At 41.0% G+C, this 26,813-nt stretch overlaps 1 protein-coding gene across 1 annotated transcript in view; it reads right to left on the reverse strand.

Moving 5' to 3' along the window:
- RHBDL2 (rhomboid like 2) overlaps window positions 1–6,856 on the reverse strand; it is a 34,201-nt gene extending 27,345 nt beyond the window's left edge. The window contains exons 1-2 of the mRNA XM_082246806.1: window positions 6,735–6,856; window positions 1,973–2,138 (exon numbers count right to left, since the gene is read on the reverse strand). The gene's annotated coding sequence lies outside the window, so the exon portion shown is untranslated. The remainder of the gene's footprint in view (window positions 1–1,972; window positions 2,139–6,734) is intronic.
- Between the last annotated feature and the right edge of the window lie 19,957 nt (window positions 6,857–26,813).

The following is a 26,813-nucleotide window of genomic DNA, read 5'->3' on the forward strand; positions in this document are numbered from 1 at the left end:
CATCAGTTCCAACTATCAGTGCTGCCTATCAGTGCAGCCTTATCAGTGCCCACCAGGGCCACCTCACCAGTTCCCATCAGTGCATCCTATCAGTTCCCATCATTGCCACTTCATCAGTGTCCATCAGTGCATCCTATCAGTGCCCATCAGTGCAGCCTCATCAGCGCACATCAGTGAAGGAGAAAAATTACCTGTTTGCAAAATTTTATAACAAACTATAAAAAATGTTTTGTTTTGTTTTTCAAAATTTTCTTTTGTCTTTTTTCATTTGTTCAGCAAAAAATAAAAAACCCAGTGGTGATTAACCACTTGCCGACCGCCGCACGACTATCTACGTCGGCGGTCAGCCCCTCACAGGCAAAGGGACGTAGGTCTACGTCGCTAGCCTGTGAGGGTCTAGGGAGCGAGCGCGCGCTGCCGGAGGCGCGCTCCCGCTCCCGCGTGGTCACGGACCCCCCCGCGCGTGTGACCGGCGGACCCGATGTCCGCCGGTCACTCTGCGATCGTCGGGGGAGAGGGAGAAAGTCAGGCGGCTAGTGTAAACTAGCCACCTGTAATTCTCCCCGGTGTATGAATGATGATCATACGGTTCTACTATGTAGAACCGTTGATCACTGTTCATACATCTCAAGCCACAGCCAATCACAGTTAGAATCACGCCCCTAGGGACACACATAGCCCCCTCCCTCTCAAAAAAGTTAACCCCTTCACTGCCGGTGTATTTTTACAGTAACAGTGCATATGTATAACACTGATTACTGTAGAAATGTCACTAGTAACCCCAAAAGTGTCAAAAATGTCAGTCAAGGGTCCAATCTGTCCGCCGCAATGTCGCAGTACCGCAAAAAATCGCAGATCGCCGCCATTACGCGTTAAAAAAAAAAACAACAAAAATCTTTCCCTTTGTTAGTAAACGCGATAACTTTTGCGCAAACCAATCGAAATACGCTTTTTGCGATTTTTTTTACCAAACATAGGAAGCATCAAACAAATTGGCCGAAAATGTTAAAAAATTTAGATTTTTTGGGGGGAATTTCATATAAAAAAAATGTGAAAAATATTGCTATTTTTGCAAAATTTATGCAATTTTTTTGTTTATAGCGCATGATCAAAAAATCGCACAGGTGATCAAATACCACCAAAAGAAAGCTCTGTTTGTGGGAAAAAAAGGACGCCAAATTCGTTTAGATACAGCGTCGCACGACCACGCAATTGTCCGTTAAAATCACGCAGTGCCGAATCGCAAAATACCCCCTGGTCAGGAAGGGGGTAAAATCTTCCGGGGCTTAAGTGGTTAAATACGAAAAGAAAGAAAGCTCTATTTGTGCGGGAAAAAAAAGATAAAAATATAATATGGGTACAGTGTTGCATGACAAATTGTCATTCAAAGTGCGACAGTGATGAAATCTGAAAATTGGTCTGGGCAGGAAGGGGGTAACAGTGCCCAGTAGGCAAGTGGTTAACACGGCTTTAAAAAACATTCACAATCGCATCACATTGCACTCCAAACCGAAGTACCATGCCACTGCTTCATCTCTCATACAGTGTACATTGTTGGCTATCGCGTTTCCAGGACAAATCTCCTTTATCAGAGCAAAAAAACAAAAAGCTGACATGGATTTTAACCCTTTCACAACTATATCCAAAACGAAAAATAAAAGCTTGATCTTTAAACACACTTTAAATGAAATATTACATTAAAGCATTATACATGATAGAAGTCCCTTGCCACTGTTTTACAAGTTCAGCATTTTTGGAAAAGCAAGGCATACCTGGAACGATTGTAAATATTAGTACGGAAACTTGCATCACAACCATACAAAGAGGTGGTGCTAAGCACTAGTGATTGGATAAAACAAACTATTCTAGAAAATGAAGAATGTAGCTAATCAAGGGGTTTTTCATTTACCAGATCTTGGTACGCTTGATGGTTAAGTCTTTGCCAGCACAAAAAATAAAATAAAATGCTTACCGGCTTGTGTCCACACGCTTTATGCTGAATACTCAGATTTACTGGGAGAACACGGGTGTGTTACTACAGAATTCCACCCACAGTGTGTTATCCACCTCCAGGCCACGCTGAATTTGGAGAATGCAGAGCTGGTTGGGTAACCTGACGCCTCCAAGCTGTTCTCATACTGGGAAATAAAATGAGCTGTATGTTAAACTCTCTATTATCATTCTAATGCAGAAGGAGGAGTTTATCCTAGTATCAACACACAGGTAAAAAAAGTGTGTTAGCATAGCTTAAGTTGTTCTACCATTCTTAAGCCTATTGCACACGATACTCCTGTTTGAGCATCTCCTTTTTCAGCCGTAATTTTTGTCTTATTAAAAAGCGCAAATTTGCGTGCATTTTTGCGCATATGCGTACGCGCAAATTTGCGTAAATTGGTGCCTCTGAATATGCAATTTTTTTTTTCAAATCAACAGTATGATCGTGTGCGTTCATTTGATCGCATTTGCGAGTATTTGCGTGCAAATGGGAGCATTAGGCGTAAATTACGGTCCAAAAATGCAGATTTTTCTTTTTTGTTCTTACTGAAGCGGCACTCATTTACGCGCCTGTGTGCATAGGCACATTAGAATGAATGGGCTGTATTTTAGCCAATAAAAAAAAAAAGCTGTACTGAGCATTTTTAAGCTGCAGTGTGCAAGGGGCCTTAGTGTCGGTTGACACTATGGCGATCCGACTTAGGGGGCGATCCGACTTCGGCGCGACTTGCACGGACTTCATAAAATGAATGTCTATGCAAGTCGCTCCAGGTCGCCCCGAAGTAGTACAGGACCCTTTTTCTAAGTCGGAGCGACTTGTGTCGCTCCTATTAGAACCGTTCCTGTACCACACAATGGTGCACGACTTGTCAGGCTGACCAAGTCGCCTGACAAGCCGTACTAGTGTGAACCGGCACTTACAGTAGTGTTATATGTGATAACAATAAATAAAAGTGTAAGATAAGAGGTTTAGCAGCGAAGAGTTGTACCAGGTTACCAATAGATAGTAGTAGGAAAGTAAAAATGTAGGCAATACTTTTCTTTTTTTGTAGCCAACTGAATATATTTTGAGGTATAAGTGCCAGTTCACATTGGTGTGATGCAGGAGCCCTGCCAATCCACTGCGGGTTCCCACATCACCCCCGACTCGCAGGCAGTTCACACTGCCATATGCAAACTGCTGGGATTGTCAATACAATGTTAATGACACCCCCAGATTAGTTTGCATATCGCAGTGGGAACTGTCAATTCAGGCAGGAATCAGATTGCATAGGTGTGAACACCCATGTGCGGACCGGAAAAAAGGGTCCTGTGCAATCTGTATAGCTGAATTTGCATCGCATGTGATTTGCATAACAGTGCGGTGCGAATTACATGCGATGTCTCACATCGCATATGTGTGCACAGGCACTAAGCTTTCATTAACACTTAAAACGAAACTAAAGTGCAGATTCTGACCACAGAACAGTTTACCACTTTGCAAAAGACCATTTTAAAGCGTAGTTCCACCCTCAAAAAAAACTTTGCACCATCCGCTTGCTTTTTTTTACCTAAAAAAGAATTGGAAAATTTAAAATTTTTTTTTTTGATTTACTTACCTTGTTTTTAAAGAAAATATACTTACCTTCATTCCTCTTTCTCCCTCTGCGGCCGCGGCCCGCGCCATCACTTCCTGCTTGCATTGACTCCTGGGAGCTGAGCGTCATCGCTCCCAGGAATCAATGCCCTGCACCGGCCCCGCTCGTCAGTTCCAATGCGGGCGCGTCATTCCCTGCTAAACAGCTTTTGGGCATGCCCAGAAGCTGTGCAGGGATGACGCACCTGCATCGGAAGTGACGAGCAGGGCCGGTGCAGGGCATTCTGGGACTCCGTCACCGAAGAGGACACTCCGGCTTCAGCTGCCCACACCTGAAATCGCAGCGCTGGACAAGACATTTTCAAAGTAAGTATTTCTTCTAAAAGGTAAGTGAATCCGGGGACAGTTCAGAGGCTATATTGCTGAAATGCACTAGCCCTGACTATCCCGGGAGTATTTTTAGCTAAAAAATGTTTTTCAGGGGGAAATTCCGCTTTAACCTCTTGCCGACCCGCTGCAGTACTTTTACTGCGCAGAAGGACAGCTCGTACAGGCACAATCACGCCTTTCTTTGTGTATGTTTTTATTGCTTAGTAAAACACATCACATTAAACACACTAAACATTGTTAGGCACACATTTAACCCCTTGATCACCAAAGATGTTAACCCCTTCCCAACCAGTGTTATTAGTACAGTGAAAGTGTATATATTTAACAATGAACACTGTTATAGTGTCACTGGAGACTGCAGTGGAAGTTAGTCAGTCGTCCCCCCCAGTGTCAGTTAGTGTCAGATTGCCCAATTGCAGTCCCACTATAAGTCGCTGAACCCTGCCACTAGTAGTACAAAAAATTCCAGTATATATACCATAGTTTGTAGATGCTATAACTTTCACGCAAACCCATCAATATACACTTATTGGGATTTTGCTTACCAAAGACATGTAGCAGAATATATTTTGGCCAAAATGTATGAAGAAATTAGATTTTGTTTTAAAAATGTTTAGGATATGTTTTTATAGCAGGAAGTAGAAAATAAAGTATTGGGTTTTTTTTTTTTTTTCAACATTTTGGGTTTTTTCATTTATAGCGCAAAAAATAAGAAACCCGTGGTGATCAAATACCACCAAAATAAAGCTCTATTTGTGTGAAAAAAAAATAATATAAATTTGGTTTGAGTACAGAATTGCATGGCCAGTTAAAGTAGCGCAGTGCCGAAAAGAAAATAAAAAACAGCCAGTAATTACTAACAGGATTCACCCCAAAGACTTCAATGGGGTGCGTGGGTTTCACAAACCTCATACAAGGGTTAAATTAATATAAATTTTGTTTGTGTACAGCATTGCATGACCGCATAATCGCCAGTTAACCAATTCAATACAGGGCACTTTCACCCCCTTCCTGCCCAGGCCAATTTTCAGCTTTTAGCGCTGTTGCATTTTGAATGACAAATGCACGGTCATGCAACACTGTACCTAAACCAAATTTATGAAATTTTTTCCCACAAATAGAGCTTTCTTTTGGTGATATTTGATCACAGCAAGGTTTTTTCTTTTTTGCCAAACAAATAAAAAAAAACGAAAAGTTTGAAAAAAAAAGTTTGTTTATGTTATAAAAGTTTGTAAATAGATAAGTTTTTTTTCCTGCACTGATGAGCACTGATGAGGCTGCACTGACAGGCACTGATGGGGTGGCACTAATATGCAGCACTGATGGGCACTGATATGCAGCACTGATGGGCACTGATATGTGGCACTGATATGCAGCATTGGTGGGCACTGATAGGTGGCACAGATAGGTGGCACTGATGGGCACTGATAGGCAGCACTGATGGGCACTGATAGGCGGCATTGGTGGGCAATAATGGGCACTGGTGGGTGGCACTGATAGATTGCAATGATGGAAACTGGGTGGGTGGCACTGATAGATGGCAATCATGGGCAGCTCTGATGGGAAGGGCACTGAAAGGGTCCTTGAGCCCTGATTGCCATCCCTGGTGGCCATGGGTAGGCATCCCTGGTGGTCATGGGTGGGCATCCCTGGTGGCCATGAGTGGGCATCCCAGGTTACTTTAGTGGCACCCCCCCCCCCCAAGGGTCTGCACTGCTAATCAATGTTCTGATTACCAGCACAGACCCCCCCGCCAGGAGAACCGCAGATCGGCTCTCGTCTACTCCTGCCTGTCAGGCACGAACTGAGGAAAGCCGATCAACGGCTCTTCCTATTTACTATGTGACCAGCTGTAATTGGACACAGCTGGTCACATGGTAAAGAGCCTACGTCAGAGTGACACACCGCAGCACCGTTCGTCGCTGGCGGGCAGATCGCTTTATCCTGCTGGACATCTCATGACAGCGGGTCAGGATAATACAACCACTTTGCCGCCGTCAATCCGCTATAGGGCGGCAAGTGGTTAAAGTAGCGCAGTGCCGAATAGCAAAAAAATTGCCTGATTATGAAGAAGATAAAGTCTTCGGAAACTCAAGTAGGTAAATGAAATTAAGAAATGGCCAGTATTTACTAACAGGATTCACCCCGAAGATTTCAATGGTGTGTGTAGGTTTCACAAACCTCAAACAGAATTTAATGAATCCCTTGTGAATCAAACCTGGACAGATTCCCCCATCACTAATGATCTTTCATTATACACAGCATTTATATAACTATTTATGTAATGTTACAGACATACATAAATAATAGTTTGTTGTACTGTTTCTAAGAAGGATCGTAATCTAGGTTGTCAGTCTGGCAATTATGACATCTGCCGGAGGGCTGGGGTGTCTGATGTATTGTTGGCTGATGTGAGCTCCTCTTGGCAGATCAGCAATGATAATGGTATTGCATAAAAATTACCGTTCCAGAAAGCTTACATACACATATGGATTGGTTTGTTAAATATACAAGACTACACTAAAATCCCAGTCCAGGCCTGGAGGAAGGGACTAGAATGAAAGAAAGAAGAGAACAAATCATTGTAACTGAACCCTTGCCCAAATGTAGGCAACTCTAGTGGCCCCGTTGGCTCACATATACATTAACCATGCAGCCATTCTAGTCTTACAGCCGTCTGGATTATGAAGGACATTATACAGTAAGTGAGTCAATTACAATTATATAATTAGCCATGTAATTCATAGAATTTTAATCTTTAAAACTAACTTACCAGCTTTCAGGATTTGTATTCCAATGAACGGCATCTCCCTTCTCACTGTGACACAAGAGCTGTAAAAAAAGTAATATGAACTTAATTGTCTTCCCCTAGAAGAAAAACCTGATTTCTATACGGGCGACTCCACCTGGGAAATGTGACTCACGTTGGACTTAGTATATAACATACTTTATTTGCATAGGTTAGCTGCCTTGGTCACTGCAACAGAAACTCGATTCATACGAAGTTTAGTTTGGTAGCAGAGGAATTTCCTGCTAGTGCGAGAACAGGAAATGTGTTTCAGAGTTTATTTATAACATTTCTTAAGGAAACTGGCTACAAACAACCATCTACTGTATATCCATCCAAGGAATAAGTATGACATAGTTGTCATCAACAAAATAAACCACTTCAGCTACGGAAGTTTTACCCCCCCTTCACGACAGCCCATTTCTTGTGATACGGCACGCTGTTACTTTAGCTGACAATTGCTTGGTCGTGCGACGCTGTACTCTTAATAAAATCAATGCCCTTTTTTTCCCCACAAATAGAGCTTTTTTTATCACCTCTGTGTTTTTTTTATTTTTTGCGCTATGATCTAAAAAAAAAAAAATAAATACAGGCATACCCCACTTTAACCTCCCTGGCGGTATGATTCTTTTGGATTTTAGGTGCTGAAAGCGGTACAATTATTTTGCATGTAATTCTTGTGAATGAGCAGCCCAAACCAACTGTATACATTATATATATATATTATATATATATATATATATATATATGTATGTATACATATATTATGTATGTATATATATATATATATATATATATATATATATACAGTGGGTACGGAAAGTATTCAGACCCCCTTAAATTTTTCACTCTTTGTTATATTGCAGCCATTTGCTAAAATCATTTAAGTTCATTCTTCTTCCTCATGAATGTACACATAGCACCCCATACTGACAGAAAAACACAGAATTGTTGACATTGTTGCAGATTTATTAAAAAAGAAAAACTGAAATATCACATGGTCCTAAGTATTCAGACCCTTTGCTCAGTATTTAGTAGAAGCCCCCTTTTGATCTAATACAGCCAAGAGTCTTTTTGGGAAAGATGCAACAAGTCTTTCACACCTGGATTTGGGGATCCTCTGCCATTCCTCCTTGCAGATCCTCTCCAGTTCTGTCAGGTTGGATGGTAAACGTTGGTGGACAGCCATTTTTAGGTCTCTCCAGAGATGCTCAATTGGGTTTAAGTCAGGGCTCTGGCTGGGCCATTCAAGAACAGTCACGGAGTTGTTGTGAAGCCACTCCTTCGTTATTTTAGCTGTGTGCTTAGGGTCATTGTCTTGTTGGAAGGTAAACCTTCGGCCCAGTCTGAGGTCCAGAGCACTCTGGAGAAGGTTTTTGTCCAGGATATCCCTGTACTTGGCCGCATTCATCTTTCCCTCAATTGCAACCAGTCGTCCTGTCCCTGCAGCTGAAAAACACCCCAACAGCATGATGCTGCCACCACCATGCTTCACTGTTGGGACTGTATTGGACAGGTGATGAGCAGTGCCTGGTTTTCTCCACACATACCGCTTAGAATTAATGCCAAAAAGTTCTCTTTTGGTCTCATCAGACCAGAGAATCTTATTTCTCACCATCTTGGAGTCCTTCAGGTGTTTTTTAGCAAACTCCATGCGGGCTTTCATGTGTCTTACCCTGAGGAGAGGCTTCCGTCATGCCACTCTGCCATAAAGCCCCGACTGATGGAGGGCTGCAGTGATGGTTGACTTTCTACAACTTTCTCCCATCTCCTGACTGCATCTCTGGAGCTCAGCCACAGTGATCTTTGGGTTCTTCTTTACCTCTCTCACCAAGGCTCTTCTCCCCCGATAGCTCAGTTTGGCCGGACGGCCAGCTCTAGGAAGGGTTCTGGTCGTCCCAAATGTCTTCCATTTGAGGATTATGGAGTCCACTGTGCTCTTAGGAACCTTAAGTGCAGCAGAAATCTTTTTGTAACCTTGGCCAGATCTGTGCCTTGCCACAATTCTGTCTCTGAGCTCTTCAGGCAGTTCCTTTGACCTCATGATTCTCATTTGCTCTGACATGCATTGTGATCTGGAAGGTCTTATATAGACAGGTGTGTGGCTTTCCTAATCAAGTCCAATCAGTATAATCAAACACAACTGGACTCAAATGAATGTGTAGAACCATCTCAAGGATGATCAGAAGAAATGGAAAGCACCCGAGTTAAATATATGAGTGTCACAGCAAAGGGTCTGAATACTTAGGACCATGTGATATTTCAGTTTTTCTTTTTTAATAAATCTGCAACAATGTCAACAATTCTGTGTTTTTCTGTCAGTATGGGGTGCTATGTGTACATTCATGAGGAAGAAGAATGAACTTAAATGATTTTAGCAAATGGCTGCAATATAACAAAGAGTGAAAAATGTAAGGGGGTCTGAATACTTTCCGTACCCACTGTATATATATATATATATATATATATATATATATATATAATATGTATACAGTTGGTTTGGGCTGCTCATTCACAAGAATTATGTATATATATATATATATTATATATATATATGTGTATATATATATATATATATACATATATTTACATAAAAAAGTACAGTAAAACTGCAGGAAAGGGCACTGGGGGGCAATGTAATGTGATTTTTTTTATATTTTGAACGGTATCAGTGTGTTTGGTGTGTTTTACATTCGAATTTGCCGCCGGTTCCACCCCCCGGCGGACGTCACGTCGCCGGAGACGGAAGCCGGGGCTCGCAGACGATCGGGAGGAAGCTCCGCCGCCGCACACCGCCCGCATTCTTCGCTGGATCCCCGGGGGAAAAGGTAAGTAAAACCTCTTCCAGCATCCAGCGATCTTCCTAGCACTACCCCAAATGTGACACGGGTTTACCGCTTTTGGCTCTAAAATCTAACCCCGAGTCACGCTCGGGAATACCGCTAGGAAGGTTAAGTACACTCACTTTAAGTACACTCGCGAGTAAGGACACAGCTTGTATAGCTTGGCATGACACTACTCCCGGTTTTTAACATTGGCGTCTATAGGAAATCTTGGTCAGCTTGACATGGCACTGCTCCCAAACCATAAGTGACAGGGATACCAAACTTAGGGAGCACCGAGAGGGGACCCAGGACTACAACATATCCTGTTTGTGGCCGGCCAGCTTGCCTAGGTAATCTACAATGTCATAGTTCTGGATCCCCTTAACATGCTCCCCAAGCTTGGTGTCCTTGTCACATGGTTTGGAAGCAATGCCATATCAAGCTGACCAAGATTTCCTATGGATTTACATGCATTGAGAAATGAAAAAAGGTATTGCTTCACTTTAAGTACATTTTCGTTTTACATACATGCTCTGGTCCCATTGTGTACTTAAAAGTGGGGTATGCCTGTATATATATATATATTCTACGTTCTGCAACAAAACATATCCAATAAAAAAATCATATTTCTTTATAAATTTAGGCCAAAGTGTATTCTGCTAGATATGTTTGGTAAAAAAAAAAAATTCCACTAAGCATATATTGATTGTGCAAAAGTTATAGCATCTACAAACTATGAAATATTATTTTTTTCTTCTAATGGCAGCAATCAGCGATTTATAGCAGGAATGCGATATTGCGGTGGACATTTGGACCCTGACACTTTTGACACTTTTTGGGGACCAGTGACCCTACAGCAGTGATCAGTGCTAAAAATTTGCACTGTCACTGTACTAGATGGCACTGGCTGGGAAGGGGTTAACATCAGGGGCGGTGGGATGTGCTTTTACCAGGGGAAGACATGGATCCATGCCCCTGTTTTGCAGAGACACAGGATCTATGTCTTCTTTCCTGTCAGGACAGCACTCTATCGTGTTTACATAGGCAAAGGGACATTCTCTGTCTCCGCAGGATGATCGGCAGAGTTGTATAAAGTACTCGAAACCCATTCGTGAGTAAAAGTACAAGTGCTCGATCAAAAAGTGACTTGAGTAGAAGTGGAAGTGCTCGATCAAAAAGTGACTTGAGTAGAAGTACTAAAGTAATCAACATTTTTTGTACTTAAGTATTGCAAGTAGTTTTTTTTTTTAAATTGCTACTCAAGTACTGAAAGTAAAAGTACAAGTACTGTGTTATGTAGTTATTAAAGAAAGAAGTCAAAAGTTTGAACATCATATTGTTTTTTATTATTTCAAATGCAGCTTTTATTTATACATACAATAGCTTTTATTTTCGTATGCGCTGATAATACACATGTTTTGAGCTTCATGAAACCTGCCATCTACTGTTCTGGCATTGGTCATTTTTATAATTGTAACGAGTAACTATGCAGCACAAAAAAAAAATATTGGAGTAGAAGTATTGAAATCATTGAAAAAATGTAGTGAAGTAAAAGTGGAAGTAGGAGAAAAAAATTCTACTCCAGGAAAGTACAGATACCGCCTTTCGGTACTTAAGTACAGTAGTGAAGTAGTTCTACTTAGTTACTATACAGCTCTGATGATCGGTGGGTTCCGGCGGTCATCAAGTCCGCGGTACCCACTGTGTATAATCACAGTGGGAGCGAGCCAGCATTATTTGCACCTGCTACCCAGAAGAGCCTGATCACACACACACATATATATAGTAACTATATATATTGTAAGGGGTTGGCTCGGTAGCGGGTGTGGGTGACCCCTTGGGTGGGTTCGTTACACAGAGAGACAGCCAAGGAGTGGTTGAAAACAACGGTCTATGGTTTATTCTTCCAATTTGCTGGAAACAAGTGCAAGCATCCAAACAATATAAATCAAACAAACATAAAATAAACCCTGGCCACTTGGGGCGTCTACCTTCACAGCACAGGAACCTACCTATGGTGTCTGTCCCAACCTACTGCTGGGCAGACACTGCTGGTCATACAGCAGAAAACCAATAGTCTATTTGTTTTCTTTTCACACAGAAAAAGTCAAAACCACCTCACCTTCAGACGTCTCTCAGCTCACTGCTCTCCTTAACGCACAAAGCCTCAGGATGCAGCAATCAGTAGTCATCCTCTGGATAACTTATAGAGGCCTTAATTGCCTCATTCTGAATAGCTGAAGGTTTCCAACGTCCTTAAACCTTTCTGGCTACCTCCGCAGCCGACACCTGATAGTAATCTCCCGTCTGTGACAACACCCACAGATTTACCTGACTTCCTGTCACAATATATATATATATATATATATATACGTGATCCGATGCCCAGCTGCTGCCCTGTAGCAGTAAAACTCTTATAGGGCAGTCAGCAAATGGTTGAATTTGGTTACTGATTATTTACTAAGATTGTGACATTTGGTCATGGTGCTTTGCATAAAACATTCCACAGAATGAGAATTTACACAGGACTGCAGTTAAAAGTTACAAGATAAAAATGAATAGACTATTTAATCTTTTCCATTACTAAATGTCCTCAGTCTGACAGCCAGCATCACTGCCTCTGAGCCTAGGTCATCATGGACCCGACCCAGTCTGTTACTGGACAGTGAAGCAGAAGCAACACAGTAATGAGCTCATCTCTCTATTTCTCTGCTCTCTCCTACTATCAGCATACTCCTTGTTAGCACAATACCTGATTGACTCCTTGTGCTGCATTTTTAATTTTTATACTTCAAGCTCTACTTTACAGGGATTGAAAGAGTCTGATAACAAGTCAGAATCAGATACTTAAAATATAATTTTTTATTTAGAGAAAGAGAAGGTTATAAACCCTGTCAGAATTTTATTTATTTTTTTTCACCATCTGTGTCCCATTGCGGAGATTTCCCTTCACTTCCTGTCCCATTGCCAAACAGGAAGTGAGAGGAAATCTCTGCAAATTAAGGAAATTCCTTGGGGACCCCCAGGTCACCAGAACCAGTGTCTCCACTGGAAGATTTCCCCCTATATTACTTTACTGGGGACAACCCAAAATGTGAGATTTTATTTTCCTTCCCCTTTCAATGGTAATAGTAAACAAGAAAAATAGAGAGGGGAATCTCCTTATAGGAGGCACAGACAGCAATAAAAACGGACAGGGGTTCTAAATCCCTCTCCACTCCATTCAAAACAAAAAAAAGGTTTTGCCCTCAAGTCTCCCCCAGAAAAATAAAAGTCAGCAGCTACAACTATTGTAGCTGCTGATTCTAACATAAGGACACTTACCTGTCCAGTGAGTCAGCGATGTCCTCACCTGAGCAAATTCTTTAATCTTAAAGGGTATCTTCACTTTCGTGGGGAAAAAATAGCAAATAAAAAAAAATAATAATATAACGTCTACAGTTGCAACACAAGTTATATTGTAATTGAATGTTAATAAAAATGACCTTTCCTTTTCAATCTACAGCTGTTGTAATTTTCTGAAAATTCAATGCAATATGGCTACCTGGAGCTGTTCTGTACACAGTATAACAATACATATTACGTGATGTATTAATGATAACAGAGCTGCTTTAAATATTACAGTTTCATAAGCTGATGTCCAATAGCTCTGTGAACCCCACAGTACTGCTTTCAGTTCACTCAGAAAAAAATGTACCATGCTAAATATTATCAGTGCATTGCTGCAACGCACAACTGTTGGCAAGGTGCATTGAGGTACTATTCAAAGGTAATGGCATGGCATTACACCAATGCAAGTAACACCCTTTGGCAATGCAGTAATGTGAAAAGAACCTAAAATGGAAAGTGGTGCGGGAAAGGCGCATTCTGTGTGCATTTCCTGCACCACATTCAAAACACACTGCCTTTGAGATTTGCTGTGGGTGTCAATACAGTGTTAATGACAATCCAAACACAGATGGCAAAGCGTTTGCAAGCACCAGATCACATATGATTTGGTGCAGCATGTTTTTCCAAAGAAGTGCATGCGCTACTTTTTGCGCCATCTCATTTAACCTGTTGCCAACCGCCTGCGACAAGGTGGCTCGGCTGTGCGAACCGACGTAACTGTACGTCGGACACACGCGGGGCTAGGGGGCGCGCAATGTTCTGATTTTGGTTCAGAACCAATCAGCCATCAGGTCCAGACCAATGATTTTTGGCCTGGATCTGGTGATCGGTTCTGGCCAATTGCAGAACATCCTGTTCCTGTGTAATGTAAACACAGGCACAGGAAATGATGCAATCTTCTCTCCTGGAACCCTTTTCGGTTCCAGCGTGAGAAGAGAGAACATCAACCGTGAGTACACAAGCACTACACTGACACCAGTACACATAGGCACACATTTAACCCCTGATCACCTCTCAGTTACCAGTTAAACCTTTCACTCCCTATCACAGTGTACACTATATACAGTATACAGATAATTTACTGATCACTGTATTGGTGTCACTTGTGATTTCAGATAGTGCGAGAGACAGTTAGTGGTAGTTAGAGGGAGTCCCAAAAATGGTACCCGCCACCATATATCCCCTAATAAAGACCAAATTTAACCCCCTGATCACCCGCAGTTAACCCCTTCATTGCCCTACCACAGTGTCACTATTATAGTATACAGATAATTTTTCTGATCACTGTAATAGTGTCACAGGTGAAATCACCGCAGCGTTAGCAGAGTCAGGCCTGGTCTCTGCTAGCACAAGCAGTTACATTTTTGCAACACAAAGAGTCAATCAGGTATTGTGCATTCAAACAGTCCATGACAACCAGTTGCTTTTTTTTACCTGTGAGTCACACTAGGTACCTATATATTTAGTGGCCAAAATGTCCAAACAGAGGTACACTAGTGAAGAGGCCTACACGATGCTGAGCATGACAGATGAGAACGATGAGGAAGCCTCACTGTCAGAATCAGGCTCAGTATTCGAACCTGTAGAGAGCAGCGACACCCTGACAGATAGCTCTGACGACAGAGTAGTGGTCCCTGCTAAGGTCAGGCGTACCTGACCCCGTTCTTCTGTTACTGAGGTGCAACAATCGCAGGGTTCTTGTATGCAGCGTCGGTACTAGTGCCGCTCAAATTTTTTAATTTATGTAATCTCTAGACCCGTCCATAGCATCCATTCCTGAAGAAGTGAAAAATTCTCACGAAACGCGTTGAGCTTAAGATGCCTGTTTTCTCATGCACCGTTTTTCGATTGTACCTACATGCATATATATATATATATATATATATATATATATATATATATGTATTCATGTGTTACTTCTTGATGTACATATGGCCACACTTGACGATTTGTTCTACCTTTAATAAACTGTTTTACATTATACATCTGCTTGGCCCCTGTGTGTCCACTTCATTTAAAGTCCCAGGGCAGCCTTCTTTTCCTTTTGGATGTTTTTTGCACATTGTGATTAGGGATGGAGGTGTGACACCGGCAGTACCGGACCTTTTTATCTACGTTTTTTGTATCTTGAACCAGGGTGGAAGACACCCATATCCCCTCCATGGTCCGATACTGCCCTGGCCTGATTGGTTATTCCCATTTAGAATGACTTTGTATGTATTTTTTCTATACATCATGTTTGGCAATTTTCTATATATTGTTTAATTTATTCAATTATTGTAGCCTTGGTGTTCCATCTGATGCTCCCTCTGGTGGTGATTACTTGTATACTCCGGGAGCTGCGATATGCTATTAGGGGAGGATCCTCCTCCTCTGCTGCCCCCTCCCCTTCCCAGGGCGGGGCCACCTGTATATCGGCGCCATGCCTCTGCATTTGACACGTGACGTCTGCGCAAGCGGACGGATGCGGTGTCATTCATGCAGCACGTCCAGCTTGAGTGGCCAGTGGGTGTCGGCGCTATCAGCGCTGGTATCCACCACGAGGCTTCAGACGCCGACAGGTGTTTGTCTGCCCTTCAGCCACTGGACATGGAGTGCAGGTGTTGGTTTGACTGCGCCCCATATGGGGTTCATTTGGGCGGACATTCCTCCGGATCTCTTCACCCAACATCACTCTATTCACACGGACAACACAGATGCATTTTCCTCTCCACAACATTATGTGGTCAGTATACACCTTATCACTTCCCCTTGCACCATTACTTATTTGTTTTAACTGTGCTATTTTTATCCTTTCTTCTCTTTGCCCACCCTGTGGATTCATTTCACTTTACCTCACTTGTTCATCTTTTCTAGCACTTCATTTTTATAATATTTTATATTTTTTATTTTTCATCCGGTCCTTCTACCCTATTCACCTTCTCTTTTTCTTTTTCAGATTGAGGGCACTAATTCTTGCAATTGACCTCCTCTGTACATCTAAAATGGTAACCTGTAAAGGCTTTTATAAATGTTCATAGTTTGTTGCCGCTGCATGGACGTGAGCAATTTTAAAGAATGTCATGTTTAGTATCTATGTACTCGGCATAAGATCATCTTTTATATGTTACCAAAAAATTGGGCTATATATAGTGTATTTGGGCATTAATTTTAAAAAAAGTGTTTTTTTCCCATAAAATTGAGTTTGGAAAATCTCTGCGCAAATACCCTATGACAAAAAAAAAATTTGCAACACCCACCATTTTGTTCTGTAGGGCCTCTGCTTTAACAAAATATATAATGTTTGGGGGTTCAAAGTAATTTTCTAGTAAAAAAATAAAAAAAAATTTCATGTTAACAAAAAGTGTCAGAAAAGGCTTGGTATTTAAGTGGTTAGAAGAGTGGATGATGTGTGGCATAAGCTTCTAATATTGGGCATACAATGTCAGGACAGTTCAAACACCCTCCAAATTATTTCTTTTTGAGAAGCAGACACCCAAAGCTATTTGCTGAGAGGCATATTGAGTCCATGGAATATTTTAGGTTTTGCCACAAGTTTTGGGAAAATTAATTTTTTTTTTTTTTTACACAAAGTTGTCAATTACATGCTATATTGCTCACACATGCCATGGGTCTATGTGGAATGACACCCCAAAATACATTCTGCTGCTTCTCCTGAGTATGGGGATACCACGTGTGTGAGACTTTTTGGGAGCTTAGCCACGTACAGGACCCCGAAAACCAATCACTGCCTTTAGGCTTTCTAAGGGCGTAAATTGTTGATTTCACTCCTCACTACCTATCACAGTTTCGGAGGCCATGAAATTCCGATAGCACAAAACCCCCCAAATGACCCCTTTTCAGAAAGTAGACACCCCAATGTATTTGCTAAGAGGCATGGTGAGTATTTTGCAGCTCTCATTTGTTTTGGAAAAGGAAGAAAGAAAAGGAAAATGTATTTTTTTTTTTTAATTTTCAAAACTTTGTGACAAAAAGCGAGATCTGCAAAGTACCTCACAGCAAATAGCTTAGGGTGTTTACTTTCCGAAAAGGGGTAATATGGGGGGGGGGGGGGTTTCGTGCGGTCTTGGTATTTCATGGCCTCTGAAACTGTGATGGGTAGTGAGGAGTGAAATCAACAATTTACGCTCTTAGAAAGCTTGAAGGCGGTGATTGGTTTTCAGGGTCCTGTACGCAGACCTGTAGACTGCCAAAAAGTCTCACATATGGGGTATCCCCCATTCTCAGGAGTAGCAGCAGAATGTATTTTGGGGTGTCCACATAGACCCATGGCATGCGTGAGCAATATATCATTTCAATTACAACTTTGTGTAACTTTTTTTTTTTTTGTCATTTTTCAAACACCTATGACATATAAAATTAAATATTCAATGGGCTCAACTTCCTTGGGGTGTCTACTTTACAAAAAGGGGTAATTTGGACGGTTTTGTACTGCCCTGCAATTTTAGCACTTCAAGAAATGAGATAGGCAGTCAGAAAGTAAATATTCCAAAAAAGATAGGTGCTGGACAGCACCCCCTTTCCTGCGCTCGGAACCTGGTCCTCAGGCTGTTTCAATCCTGGAACTCGTACTGGTATTAGGCATCCATGATGGCTAGGCTTTGCTGCCCCTTACGACCAGGGTGGTCGACCAGACACTGAAAATACAAAGCAAAAGAAGGGCGCACCAGCCTAGCGCATTATTCTCAGCAAGTTTATTTGGATAAAATTGTTTAAAATCAAATACTCACAAACAAACAAGAAGTTTCAGGCACATCAATTCCATACACCTGCCTCCTACCAGAGGATCAACGTCTTTACTGGAAGCAGAGGGCTAACGCGTTTCGAGGCTGTGCCTCTTCCTCAGAGCCTCAAGAGGCTCACAGCCTCGAAACGCGTTAGCCCTCTGCTTCCAGTAAAGACGTTGATCCTCTGGTAGGAGGCAGGTGTATGGAATTGATGTGCCTGAAACTTCTTGTTTGTTTGTGAGTATTTGATTTTAAACAATTTTATCCAAATAAACTTGCTGAGGATAATGCGCTAGGCTGGTGCGCCCTTCTTTTGCTTTGTATTTTCAGAGTCAGAAAGTAAAAGCTGTGTAAATTCCAGTATATACACCATAGTTTGTAGATGCTATAACTTTTGCGCAAACCAATAAATATACGCTTATTTAGATTTTTGGTCATTAAGGGGATAAAACCCTCTGGTCCAGATGTGGTTAAAGAAATAGGCTGAAAAAATCACACTGCAGGGGAACACACAGAAATCACAAAGAAACACACACAGCATTCCTGGTGTGAACCAGCCCTAAGCAAAACCTTTTTTTTTTTGGGCTGGGGGGGGCAAAAGATAGACCCTTTTTGCAGTGCTGCTATAAGGACCTAAGGTGTTCTTCACTGTAAGGGCGGTGAGAATGTGGAACTCTCTTCCACAATCGATGGTAGCTGCGGGAGTATGGCTACATTTAAAAGACTCTTGCCTCTCACAGATCACAACATTCAGGGTTATGGGAAATGATCAGGCCACTGACACACACACACACACACACCTACACAGGTTGAACTGGATGGACTGTTGTCTTTATTCAACCTCAACTACTATATAACTATGTGACATGGAGCTGGGGAAATAGTCTGCAGGAGCTTGTGCAATGTACCTGCAATGCACTGATTGCAGTTGCAATGCTCTGTAGGCTTTCATGAATGGGTGTGCGTTTATTATTTGAAGATATATATATATATATATATATATATATATATATACACACAAAGATGCCTTGTCGTTTCTGAAGGAACCCCTATTTTTGAACCTGATATATGGATACTTGTTGAGCAAGTTTAGAAACCTGCACATTGATTACGTACAGGTGTTGATTATTTGTGGAAAAGTCAGTCATATCATGCATTTTGTGATCAAAACTGCAACAACCCTGACACAGAGAGACCCTTTTTTTTTTCGTGAAAATTGAGAAATAGACAGAAATCAGAATATTTAGATGTGGTAAAGGCTTTGCGATCAGGTCCTTTAAAAAAAAAAAAAAAAAAAAAGGTGATAGGATGCGCTAGCCAATTAGATAGATTGCTGCACTTAGAACTTCCTGAATGACGGGAAAAAATATGTGTTGAAAAAATACTAGTGCGCTATCTTGAAATTAAAAAAGTCAGATAAATATCTGTAATTAATGTATTTTGTGAAAAAAAAAACATTAATAAATTGGAACAATAAAACAAAGTGATACTGTGTAACCAAAAAAATTAAACAATTTCATATAACCATGATAAAAACCTTAGTGTCGGTTCACACTATGGCGATCCGACTTAGGGGGCGACCTGTGAAGTCGCGTGCATTGCGACTTCGGCGCAACTTGCACGGACTTCATAAAATTAATGTCTATGCAAGTCGCTCCGAGGTCGCCCACGAAGTAGTACAGGAATCTTTTTCTAAGTCGGAGCGACTTGTGTCGCTCCTATTAGAACCATTCCTGTACTACACTATGGACCACTACGGTGCACGACTTGTCAGGCTGACCAAGTCGCCTGACAAGTCGTACTAGTGTGAACCGGCACTTAAGGAAGAGTCCCATGTGTAAATAGTGAACAGAAAAAACAGTCCCAAACATGTGAAGAACTGCAAGTGTGCTGTTGAAAAAACTCCTCCAAGTGCTCTGTGAACCACCTCAGTGCTGATTAGTAAGTAATGGCCGCTTACCAAATACTAGCGGTCAAATAGCATGTAACAACGCTCCGCTGAATCAACATCAATCTATAGGGTCCTTTCACACGGCCTTTCTGCACATGTTTTCTTCATGTTTGTTTTTTTTTTCCTTTTCACTTGCGATCAGGTCCGCCTGTCTGTTTTTCAGGCGGACCTCCATGCACTCCTATGGAGCCATGGATGTCAGCAGTGACATGTCCGCTGACACCCGCTGCTATCCGATCCAATCCTGTCTATGAAATTCAGACAGATGTCAACCCTATTTTTACATCTATCTGGAGGATCGAATTGGATAGGATCGGATGAAAATGGACAGGCGGTCCGTTTTCATCTGATCTCCAACAGAGGAGAGTGAGGTTCTGACAGGTCCATCTCAGCACAGTAAGCGGAGACAGATCTGTCATCTGCCTGCTCAGCGAGATCAAGGAGTCCATCAGGCAAAAAGCCTGTGTGAAAGGACACTAGTGGCGCTTTTCCACTGCATGGAACCGAACGGTTCGGCTCGCTTTTGTTCTTTTCCACTGCTGGTACCGCATGGTATAGTGTAGGAACAGTTCGGTACGGTACAGTACAGCGGCGCTTTTCCACTGCATGGAACCGAACGGTACGACTCTCAAAAACAGTACCTACTCGATTGTGGTTCCAAGAGGTACCATAACCGGTACCATATCCCACAATCCTTTGCATGCAGTCACTACTAGCCACTGATTGGTCAGAGAATCCCACCCACCCCGTTGTTATCCCGCCCACTTAACTTTAGTACTACTTTAGTGGAAAAGCAAACCATACCGTACCGTACCGAACCGTTCCAACACCATACCATGCGGTACCAGCAGTGGAAAAGCAAACCATACCGTACCGAACCGTTCCAACACCGTACCATGCGGTACCAGCAGTGGAAAAGCAAACAGGGCCAAGCAGGGCCGAGTAGAGCCGAGCCAGTACTTGCAGTGGAAAAGTGCCATGACTCATCGCAACCTAGGGCCAGATTTAGACCTTGGGGGCCCATCATACGCAGAGATGGTTCTCAGTGACAGTCACACATTTTTAAAATACATGACACCATGCATACCTCCCAACTTTCTGAGATAGGAATGAGAGACACCTATTAAAAGATTGTAAAGTCTCATTCTTAAAAAAAAAAAAAATAACAAACATGTTATACTTACCTCCTCTGTGCAGTTGGTTTTGCACAGAGCAGCCCGGATCCTCCTCTTCTCGGGTCCCTTGTTCCTGTTCCCTCCCTCCTATTGAGTGCCCCCACAGCAAGCAGCTTGCTATCGAGGCTCCGGAGCCGAGGTGCAGCTCAGTGTGTCCATTCAGACACGGAGCTGCTGCTTGGCCCTGCCCCTCTCTCTACTGACTGGCTAACTGACTTTGATTGACAGCCGCGGGAGCCAATGACACCGTGGCTGTGTCTCAGCCAATCAGGAGGGAGAGTCCTGGACAGCCGAGGGACTAGTGGACATCGTTTGAAAGAGATGGGGCTCAGGTAAGTATTAGGGGGTGCTGGGGAGGCTCTACACCCAGAAGGTTTTTTAACTTATTGCAAAGAATGCATTAATATAAAATCCTTCTGACTTTACAACTCCTTTAAGTATGTAGGCATAGAACACAGTCCCTACAAAGCCCCCGTAAAGGAGAATTGTACAAAAAAAGTGATTGGTTAAACCCACAAGTGCTTTTTTTTTTTAACCACTACTATTCCTTTATACTGGCTTTTTGAATTTACAAATGCAGCAATGTAGAAATAGGATAAAAGGTTTAGCACTGGGAAACACTTTTTGATAGAAAAGTAGAGCATTTTATATTCAACTATATAGATCAGACCAAAATGAGGGACAAATGGGAAGGAAAGAGGGACAGAGGGACTTTGTTCCAAATCAGGGACAGTTGGGAGCTTTACAGAAAGTCATGCTGAGGTCATAGCACACTGTGTGATTCAATTAAGCTGCCAAAATTTCTTTTAAAAAAATTATACAATATACCAGTTAATAATACAAATGGTGGCTGGCAAAATATTACTTCATTAAAAACATTTAATTAAACAAAGTAATTTTTTATCATTACTTTTTTTAATTATTATTATTATTTTTTATTGTTTTATATAATTTTTTTTGGTGTCAGGTGGCCCAGGGAAGTTGCCCCTTTTGTCCCCTAATACATCTGGAACTGTTGAAACCAACAGTTCTTTTTTTTTTTTCTTTTTTCTTTGCTTTCAATTTTGCAGGCTTTGCAATGATATAATACTAGTACTACTGTTCCTTTTTTTTTTTTACTTTGTTTTTATTTGCATATAAAATTTCAATATACAACAGTATTCCACCAATTTTGATTTAGATTCACAAATTACATAATAAAATTATGCGAAAAAACAAAAAAGAAATACAGTAACTCATACATTAAATATCATACATTTTTCCCTTCCCACCCTCCCCCCCCCCTCCCAGGATTCCTCCCCTTCTTGCCAGCAGTTTCCATTCTACAGTGCCTCCCCATGGTAGATATGCTTAACTATTTAATTCAATATATTTAGTTGATTTTTTAAATTCTATCCATTTCCCCCATTTCCTTTTCATATTTCTTGGGATCTCCTCTTGTGTATTGCATACATATTCCATATTATAGTTGTTATTTATCTTTTTACACCATTCCTTTATTTTCGGGCTCTCCTTTTCTCTCCACTTTTTTGGTATAGTTCCTTTTGCTATATTCCGCATGGTTGGGACCAGAGTCATATTATATTTTTTTAAAGGTATTGTTGTTTTATGAAATAGGCAGGCCCATGGATCGTCCGGCACTTTTATTTCGGTGATATCTTCAATCAGTTGTCTAACCTCTAGCCAGAAATCTTTTATCTTGGGACAATCCCAGAATAAATGATATATTGTACCTATGTTGCCACAATCCCGCCAGCATTTGTCTGTCTTGCCTGGTTGGTATTTATTTATCACTTCTGGAGTGATATACCACCTGAATAGACATTTATAGTTTAATTCTGTAGTACTTACGTCTATGGCTGTGGATCCAACCATCCCTAGTACAGTCCCAAGTTCCTGTCCTTGCAAATGTGTCCCTATTTCTTTCTCCCATTTTACTATATATGGAGGTTTTTCCAGACTGTGCCATTCCGTCAGCATTTTGTAAATCTGAGACACTCCATGCCTTTGCATGGGAGAGTAGCTCAGTTTCTCGATGTTGTTAAGATTTTTTTCAGACCTAATCGGCTGTGGTAATGAGCTGACAAAATGTTTCAGCTGGAGATATCTCCAATCGTCTATTTTTATATTATTATTTTCTTGTTTTAATTTCTGAAGTGTTTTTATGTGACCTTTGTGTAAAATATCTTTTAATTGAGTGTTCCCTATCCAGTTTCCCCCCTGTTCTTCCTCCCCGGGTGGGAAGTATTTAGTGCCATTTAATGCTATCATTGGTGAATTGTATTCCCATTTCAGTTGTTTGTTTATCCCATCCCATATTTTATAAACTACCTTTGTCAGTTCATGTGCTCCCTGTGTTTCCCTATATTTTGGTGGGATCCATATTGTTTTGTGTAGGTGATTATTATTTTGTGTACATTCTATCTCTACCCATCTTTTTTCCCTCCTTTCTGTTTTTGTCCACTCCACCATTCGTGTAATAATTACCGCCTTATAATACCTTTCTATATCTGGAGTTGCTAATCCTCCTTGTGTTTTGCTTCTTGTAAGGATCTTGTACTGTACTCTGGTTTTTTTCCACTGCCATATATACTTTGTCAGTAAGGTTCTGATTACCCTAAAAAAAGTTGCGGGGATGTTTATTGGCAACAGAGAGAAGGTGTATAAGATTTTTGGCAAGATAAACATCTTAACAACATTGTTTCTTCCGATCCATGAGATTTGACCATTTGATTTCTTTCTTATTTCTGTTTTTATTTCGTTCAATAACGGTATATAATTAGCTTGGTATAATTTTTCAGTTTGAGGTGTTAAGTATATCCCTAAGTATTTTAATTTTTCTTTTGTCCACGTATATGGGAAGTATGTTTTTATTATTTGTTCTTCCTGAGTATTTAACCCTATATTCAAAATCTCTGATTTTATTGGATTTATTTTAAAGTTTGACAACTTTCCATAATCTTTTAACTCCTTTTGAATGTTTGGGAGGGTAATCCTTGGATTTGTGACGATGAATAACAAGTCGTCAGCGTATGCTGCGACTTTGTGTTCATCTTGGTTTACCGTCACTCCTTTTATGTCTACATTTTGTCTAATTTTTGCCAATAATGGTTCCAGGGTTAACACGAACAATAGGGGTGACAGGGGACATCCCTGTCTCGTCCCATTACTCATTCCAAATTTCTCTGATAGACTTCCGTTTATTTTGATTTTTGCCGTGGGGTTGTTATATAATGCCTCTATCCATTGCCTCATTCTTAACCCAATCCCTAAATTTTTTATGGTTTCTTTCATGAAGTCCCAGTCCACCCTATCAAAAGCCTTTTCGGCATCAATTGATAATAGGATGGAGGGGGCCTCATGTTTTTTTGTTTTTTGTAGAAGAAGCAGGGTGCGTATCACATTATCCTTCCCTTCTCTACCTGGAACGAATCCGGTCTGGTCCGGATGGATCCACGTTTTTAGTAAATCTTTTAATCTCGTTGCCAAGATTTTCGCAAATAATTTTGTGTCTGCGTTTAACAACGCAATTGGCCTATAACTAGAGCAAAGGGTTTGATCTTTCCCTTCTTTCGGTATAACCGTTATATATGCCATTAGAGATTCTTCTGTTAGTTCTTCCTTCCCTATTTTATTCAGGTATTCTTGCATTTTTGGTATTAATATTTCTTTAAATCTTTTATAGTACTTTATTGTGTATCCATCCGGGCCCGGACTCCTTCCATTTTGAGTGGTTTTTAATGCTTCTCTTATTTCATTTTCAGTAATTGGAGCTTCGAGAAGTTCCAATTTATCTTCTGGGATTTTGGGCAGGTTTGCTTCCTTAATATATTTTTGGATATTTATTATTCTTTCCTGTCTTATTTTTGAGGTTTCTTCCTTCCGGACGTTGTATAAAGCACTATAAAAGGCATGAAACGCTTTAGCTATTCCTGTGGTTGGATTAACTGTTTCGTTTTTACTGTTTTTAATTTTTTCTATATAATTTTTTGATTTTTTCTTCATCAGTAATCTTGCTAGGGATTTCCCTGGTTTATTTCCAAATTTGTATCTGTATCTAGCTATCTTATTGAAATGATTTCTAGATTCTTCTTCCAATAGATCTTTTAATTCATCTCTTTTAATTATAAGGTTTTTCTCTATTTCTTTTTTAAATTCTTTTTTATGTTTTTGTTCTAGATCGTATATTTCTCTTATGAGTGTATTGATTTGATTGGACCTCTCTTTCTTTTTTCTTGATGCACTGGATATTAATATTCCTCGGATATACGCTTTATGTGCTTCCCAGAGTGTAGCAGATGATATTTCTGGCGTGTCATTCATTTGAAAATATAACTCTAGTTCTTTTTCTAGTCTATTTCCTATTTCTTCCTCTAGAATTAGTTCTTCGTTTAACCTCCATGTTCCCATACTTTTGTGGTGGGTCGGTGTCTTAATTGTTAAGGTTAGGGGAGCGTGGTCTGACAATGTGGTTGTACCTATTTCTGTAGTTTCTATAAATTCCAATAGGCGATGGTCAATAAAAAAGTAGTCCAGTCTTGAGTACATCGAGTGTATTGAGGAATAGTAAGTATAATCTCTTTTTTTTGGATGTTGAACCCTCCATGCATCTACTAATTGACTCTGGTGTAACTTTTCCCTTATTTTCCTTAGTTTTTGTTCTCCCAGCATCCTTACACCCGATGTACTGTCGACGCTTGGGTCTATACAAAAATTTATATCTCCTGCCATTATCAGATAGCCTTTTTTAAAGCTCTCTAGGTCATACAGGATTCTCCCCAGATATTCACTTGGTTTTTTGTTTGGGTTATAGATATTGGCTAATGTCAGCTCCATCCCCCTTATTTGTCCCTTAAGAAAAATGTATCGGCCATTCGGATCTGTTTTCATTTCTTCTAGGGAGAATTCTATATTTCCAGCTATTCCTATTGCTACTCCTCTTGCACGCTCTATTGGTGAGTCCCCATAATACCATTTAGGAAAGTGTTTAGAAAAAAGTTTTATATTCGAGTGGAGAGAGATGTGCGTTTCCTGCAAAAAAGCGATATTTGCTGCTTCTCTCCTCAACTCTTCCAATATTTTATACCTTTTTATATGGGAATTTAATCCTCTTACATTGTATGTTATTATTTTTAGTTGTTCATCTTTCATTTTTATTTTTCCTACTCGGTCCAGCTCCTCCTCGAGCACGGAGGCGCTGGATCGATTTAAATTCTGCTGACAGCATACTACCCATGTTGTTTGTCTGACAAACTTTTAAAATTTCTTTTCCTTTTGGGCAATGGAGAGTTTCCCTGTCCCTTCCCTTCCTCCCATCTCTCTCCCTCCCCCCCCCCCCACCTCCCCCCCACCTCTGTCCCTCTCCGTCTCATATTGATATTCTTTTGATCAGCTTTTGATCTTAGGGTATTTAGTTGTTTCTTTGGGTCATTCTCCCTGATACCCATTTCCTTTGGGGTGGTGCTCTAGTGGATTAGCACGGTATATCTCCTTCCTCAATTGGAAGGACATTCCGGCTTTGGGGGGGCTATCCTACTTCCTTTATATAGCTTATCTCCCTTCCCCTCCCTCCCCCTCCCTCCTTCCCCCCCCCCCAGCCCCCCCTCCCTCAGTCCCCCCACACAGTTCACATCGATATGAGGGTAGGAGAGAGCCCCTCAGCGTATGGCAGGAGAGAAAGAGAAAAAAAAAAAGGGTTCTCTCCCGGCTTGCATTATTTAGACAGTATTTCCACATATTTTATCTTTTGTTTTTCCTAGCTAATGTCCATTGCTGTTCTTCCGTCTGTGAGTTTCTTCCTGGTTCATCTTCCCTGTCACCTTCATACCATCCGGGCAGGTTTGGCTCTTGTATATCAAGTTTTTTGCAAAATTCTTGAGTTTCCTCTGGAAAAGTGAGTTTTGCTGATCGTCCATCTCTTTTTCCTATTAAACTAGCTGGGAAACCCCAATTATATCTGATTCCTTGTTTTTGCATCTCTTCTGTCAAAGGCTTTA

This window comes from Pelophylax lessonae (assembly GCF_965119305.1).
Source record: "Pelophylax lessonae genome assembly, chromosome: 2".
Taxonomy (NCBI): domain Eukaryota; kingdom Metazoa; phylum Chordata; class Amphibia; order Anura; family Ranidae; genus Pelophylax; species Pelophylax lessonae.